Here is a 6,724-nt window from a genome sequence, read left to right on the forward strand (position 1 = left end):
AGCATTCCTCAGGGAGGGGACACTTGGTCTTTTCAACTCACTTGGCTGGGTTATTGCTGGCTCCACTAGCTCATTTGAGCTGGTGTCCTCTGTTGCTGGGAGCATAAAGAGGTAGTGGGAGGGAGGTTAAAAGGCAACTTGGTAGTTGAAGAACTTCTTTATTGTTCCCCATGGTGGGTGCCGAAGAGACGTAGTCCAGGTCTTAAGATATGGTCTTAAGATAGTAATTGTCATGGCAGGAAATGGAGCAGCCAGAGGTCTCAGGAACAAGACCAAACTCCTACTGTCTCTGAGGGTCTCCAGGGTTTGAAGCCAGCTAGACCAGGTACTGAGCTTCCTTTCAGAGTCCACAACCTCACAATTTTTCAAGGCTTAATGTTACTCTTCTCTCTCTCTGCTCCCTTTCTATCCTGCTCATACATAGCTTGATGCCTCACACACTCTGCTTCTCACATGTATGCTATTATTTTCTCAAACTTTCATGCACTTACATTCATACATTCACACACACACTCATTTCACAAACACTTCACACACATCACATGCACTTTTCTTTCACTCACAGGCATACTCTCCATACATACCCCACATTTTCTCAAATTTACTCTTCACATTCTCTCTTTCTTGCTCTCTTTCACTCTCTCACACACAGACACACTTTCTCTTCACCTCACATTTTTTCTCACATTCTTTCCACTCACTTACACTTACCTCATGTATACTTCATGTACTCCTCTTTCACTTTCCACTCGCTCTTCACATGTTCTCCACTTGCTCTCCACATGCTCTCTAACCTTTCTCTTGCTCAGTCTTTTATTGTTAGGAAAATTGCAGGTAGAGAGAAGATATTTTATAACTATTGACAAATCAAATTTAAAATAATAACTACATTCTACAAACATTCAAAAATTACAATTGTTCCACAAAGTTTCAAGTTTTCTTTATTCTAAAGCCTGTAGCCAAAATGATAATTGCAAACATACCATTATTTAAACATTAACTTTAGACTTTTTATCCTTCAGAACTCGGAGCTCTGAGTTCAGCTACTTTATTTTTCTGTGACACTCTAATGCAGCATTTAATATCTGTTTTCAACTCTGCAGGACAAACAGAACCTATTTTGCTCCATATTATATTGTTCATAGGAAGGATTTGGTCTGTGGTAGGGCATAACACCAGGAGACTAGAACATATTAACTAAGTTTAAATTCTAGATTATCAAAACCCATAAAATGGCACATTCTGAATCCTATATACTAGGACATGCTTATACTTTTGATACATATTATCTTGGCATTAGCCTAGAAGAATCTTGTAAACCATATTGAGTGGAGCCCACATATAATAGCTCAGGCAGTCAGCCTGGAGGAGCAGTCTAACCTGTTAGGCTCTAAGGGAAGAGTGCCACAGGTTTTGATCAACCAAGAACCCTGGATTTCTCCAGACTCCAAATATGAATATTAAATACTGTATAATTGTTACTTGAGAATCAGATATTGCAAGTAATACACATTATAAGAACCTGCAGCAGTATAGATTTATATACTGAAAAAGTGATTCAAATGTGCAGCACAGGTGACATAGTTCAAGAGCAGTATGGTTTGAAGTGGGGTCCCAGACCTAAATATAGACCCCTAACTCCCACATGTTAGAAGGACACACAAACATGCAAATATGTATTTGAAAATAAAGAATGGGGAAAAACAAACAGACTGAATTATAAAAAGAAAGGAGACATAGAAAGACACAAAATCATATACAGAGAGAGACTGTGTGTGAGAGAGAAAAAGAGAGAAAGAGAGAAAGAGAGAGAGAGAGAGAGAGAGAGAGAGAGAGAGAGAGAGAGAGAGAAAGGGAAGAGAAGAGAAGAGAAGAGAAGAGAAGAGAAGAGAAGAGAAGAGAAGAGAAGAGAAGAGAAGAGAAGAGAAGAGAAGAATGTCTTGAATGTGTCTATAGAAAAATGAGGAAATAAGCAGTTGGGGGCTTTCTCTTCTTCCCTATATGTGCTTTAGAAAAACATAAAAATGTCTCTTCAAGCTTAGTTCTAACTAGACCAGGAATAACTTTTCTTCAGATTTTTCAAGCACATTTTTTCTTAAGCTAAGTGTAAAAAGACACCAACTTCCTACCTTTGCATTCTAGACTCATGAATGTGGATTAAAAAGTAATATAGATGGAAAACATAGATAACAAGCTAATATATTTACATCACTGAAAAACAAAAATAACCCAGAGGTGGAAAGAAATCATTCAGTGTCTGTGTTGGGTAATTTTCTGTGACAGTTTTTTGGCTGAAAGGGAAAAATATCTACCACATACAACAACTGATTCAGGAAATTATGGAAGCCACTGTCAGAAAGAGGCAGTCAGAGAATTGCTACTAACATAACTTCATGGGCAGTAGCTCATTTCTCTCAGTGTTTGTTACTAGAGTCAGGTAACCACTCCACCTAAAAAAAGTTTCTAGGAGTAAAGTGCAGTGATCAATGATTAGGAAAGTCTTAAATTATAAAACATTAGTCTCTCTCTAAATCCTTATGACCTCTTTTCCTTCCACATTATAATCACAGTGTCTGGTAACTGTAAAAGGCAGTAGTGGTAGTACAACAGCTTTTGACTTAAAAGCCCCTAATTTTTGGAATAGGGAAACTAGTATACTAGAACACTTGACTTTCAGAAATGATAATAGCAGGAAAATTTATTTGCTTCTCAGAGGACACAATTCTTGTGCCTCATTATTGAAAAACCCAGCTCAAGGCCACCTCCTTGAGGAAGCCTCATATTCCCTACTCAGGCATAATTCAGTCTTTTTAGGACCAAGTCTTTCTTGTTGGTTTACACTGAAATGGAATGCAATCATCCTCATGCCTCACTCGTATCTCTCTACCCCATCCATTCTATCTCCTAAGTAGATTTAGCATTATTTCTAACATTTATATAGGTGAGTCCAATAGGCACTGTTTGAAAATCCTAAGAAAGTTTGTAACTACAACGATGGATATCATAAGGGATGCCAATTGCTTTGCAGGATACAACAGAATGTCCAGAGAAGGTACTGGCCCAGTACCTTGCCCAGGATTGCCTTATCACTTACTCAAAATGTTATGATTCATCATAATAAAAGAAATTAAGTAGTACTGAAAATACACATCAGGATGAAACAAAGAAGGAAATATTATCTGCCTCATATTGTACAATTGCCTGAAATCACCCAGGAAGAGCAGACAGGGTTCGCAGAAATGTGGGATTTGTGTTAAAGGGCACAGTCATAAGACCATGCATTTAGTTTTTGAAAGCTTTCAAGATGCTTTAGCAGACAAATTGTGCAGCTATGGCATTGCTGGTAACAATATGTAGAATTGCTGTCTGAGGAAACTGAAGTACTGGAGGCAACAAAAGAAAAAGTCTTTCCTTGTGTGGTGTTCTCTTATCTGCATCAAATATAAATGATTAGATATAGACCTCTGTGAGCAATATATCGAGTTTCTGTCTAAAGAAAAAAAATATGGTAGCATAGAAAAGTGTAGGTCAATGTTGCTGACATAGTTCAGTTGACAGAGTGACTGCATAACATGTAGGAAGCCCACAGGTCAATGATTACAGTTGTCTTCATGGACCTTTGTGTCCTCACTTTTATTATTAGAACTCGGGAAGTGAAAGCAGATTACTGAAGCTCAAGAAAAACCTACAATGCCTAGAGACAGCTACAGAATTTCCAGAGCAGAACACTCAAGTGGCTTCTAAGTTATTTTACTTATATTATTTCTATATCTGATTATTCTTGTCTGTGTGTGCACATTTACATATTCTTTAAAAACAATCATGCCCATACTCTATTGAAAAGTCAAAAAAAAAGAATATTTGGAGTATTTGATTCTCTTCTTTCACAACTGGTTTTGATAGACAAACTTTTACCAGCCAACTCCATAGTCCCATCAACAACATTCTAGATTAAGGTCAGCTACAATATAATTTGATTTTTTTTTACAATCCAATGTTGACTTTAAAATACAACTAACAACCTTTCAAAAATTCCAGTGTAGAAAGCAACATAGTGATAGTGTAAAAAGAAATACTTCCTATCTTGTGAATTTGTTACCAAGTTTTTCCCAAGAGGCTACCATCACACTCTTTGATGCCATCATTCTTTTTTCCACTAGTATATTCTCTTATACTATATTTGATCTTATTATCTCCCTATCCCCCAAACCTCCAACTTGCCTTTTTATTCCTATTATTATTATTATTATTATTATTATTAATGTATTTATTTATTTATTTATTTAGAAATTGGGAGATCTCCCAGAGGTATCAGTCAAGTGGAAGTATGAGATTGCTTCATGTTGAGACTAGGAAACAACAACAAAAACACAGGAATTTAGGGATACCAAAAAATAAATGCAAGCCAAATCATCTGTAGCAGTACTTGGTCTCTCTGCCCACATATACAAAAATTACACAACTATCACATACAGGTTGTGAGCCTATGTGTAAATCCAAGCAAATGCACATTGGTACATTCTCAGTGAGCCACTATGAAACCACGTTTGATAATTTTGTGAGTTTTCTTGTCATGTCCTTGACATCTCTGGATCCTAAAATACTTTCTCTTCCTTTTCAACAGGATGACATGAACTTGGCTTAAGGTTTGTTTGTGGGTTTTATTTTATCTGAGTCTATTAGTTGCTGGGTGAAGCCACTATAATTACAGTTGTAATAGGCACCAACCTATGAGTTTAGAAGAATGTCATTACACATCATTTGAGTTATTTTAATTTCCCTGTTGTGTTTGATATTAGCATACATCTCTGAGTCATCTGACCTCATTTTTTTTCTCTCAAGACAGTGTCAGGAAAAGCACCTTCTTGTGGCAGAGACATTAAGGTAGATGTTCTTGAACAGAAGTATATATAAAGAAAATATGTTTCAATGACAAAAACAGTATTACTCAGCTGATAAAACATGTTTTAATATCACAGAAGTGTAGCTGGTAGTTAATCTTCGACACTTAGTGACAAGGAAATCACCAAAGACCAAAGTTCTCTCCCAGGGTGTTGTCCCAGAATGATAGGAAATCACACATAGAAGCAGCCTGGATGGCTAACTATATATTTATAGAGATGTTTGACACTAAATTAATAAAAATATCAGAAAGAAAACCCATAGAAAAAAATTTGTAATTTCTGGGTATGAGGTTTAACAAGGGTCTCCAGATAAAGCAGCTCCTTCTGCTGGAGTCACTTTCTGGTCTACCAGCAGTTGAAACTCATACTTCAATTTCTCAGACCTGAAAGAAGAATTCATTTAGGACACATGCCCTGTGCAAACATGACATGACAGTTCTCAGGCTGCTAGCTCCATACCCTCGTCTTTACTATAAAGTCAGTTTTGATTTTTTCTCCTTGAAATTATTATTTGTATTCCCCAAAGAAGAATACTCAAACAGTAGATAGGCCTACAAATTTTCTCAGCCTTAAACAACTATCAAAATTTATTCTAGGTACTGTGTTCTACAAAGACAATAAAGATTTTTTTTTTTACAATTGAGCAGCATCATTGTGTACATGTAACTTACCATAGTCAACAATATAGGAATGGAAGGCACATGATGAGTTATTGATCAATCACAGCATTTTACAGACAAACAGAATACAGCATGACAACCAAAACATCTGAACTAAAAACTTATTCTAGGCAGTCCCTTTGTTCAGTGATGATGCATCTTGTACAGAAGCAGCATCAAATATAAAGCCTGCTTTGCTGAAACATCATTTCTTCAGTTGTATGTCTGCAAAAAAATTCCTACAAAGTTCCTAGCACCAAACACAAACCTGAAACTATAGAAAACTCTCATGAAGAAGCTGATAATCCCTTCAGCAGTGTCATTTGCATGGACTCATCTAGGAAAGCTCTGCAGAGAAACCTTTTCACAAAATGTGTAACAAATACAGACAGCATAGTTGCACAAATGGAATCTGATCATTTTCATGGAATATTTTTAAATATAAATACACTTTCAGACAGACATGATAATTTAGAAGTTGAGATCCCTTCATTTAGAGGAAGAAGCAGGCTGATGTCTGTGAGTTCAATAAGTCTGCCCAGAACTTATGATATTGCACAGATAGGAGTCAAAATGCATCAGGAAAATAAGGAGCACATATACTTTATTCAGGATGAAAATTCTTTTGATTAGGCTATCCCAATGGTTTGAGGCCTTCTTTCTCTCCTTGTTGCTTATGGTCTTTGTGATGAGCAAACACCAATAAAAGACAAGATCTCATATACAATGAAACCAGAGGATTCCAGTGTCTACTTTCAGACTAAGATCCTGCACCATCTGGAGGATATCCTAATGATATTGCAGCATTTCTGTTCAGTCATTTTTCTGGATGGCCAGCTCCTTCTACATTTGTATGTACTGGCACATTTCCTCCAGACATTTGCTATGCTCTTTATTTTATAATGTTCTTGACTGAGTGTTGTAAATAAACATTCACAGATGTTCACACAAGGTAAAGCACATACAGAGGATGCACTGGTACCCAATAACACCCACAGAATTCATGTTAGACTTAAATTAAGCATACCATCTTTTTCAGAAATGGTTGAGAAGTTTGCTTTCCATCTCTTGGAAACTAAAACAGTAGTTCAGAGTATGCTCTGCATTGATGAGAAGCCTAAATTCTATAGCTCTGTACTACCACCAGTAAAATATCTTTTT

The sequence above is a fragment of the Arvicanthis niloticus genome, assembly GCF_011762505.2.
Source record: "Arvicanthis niloticus isolate mArvNil1 chromosome Y unlocalized genomic scaffold, mArvNil1.pat.X SUPER_Y_unloc_7, whole genome shotgun sequence".
NCBI lineage: Eukaryota > Metazoa > Chordata > Mammalia > Rodentia > Muridae > Arvicanthis > Arvicanthis niloticus.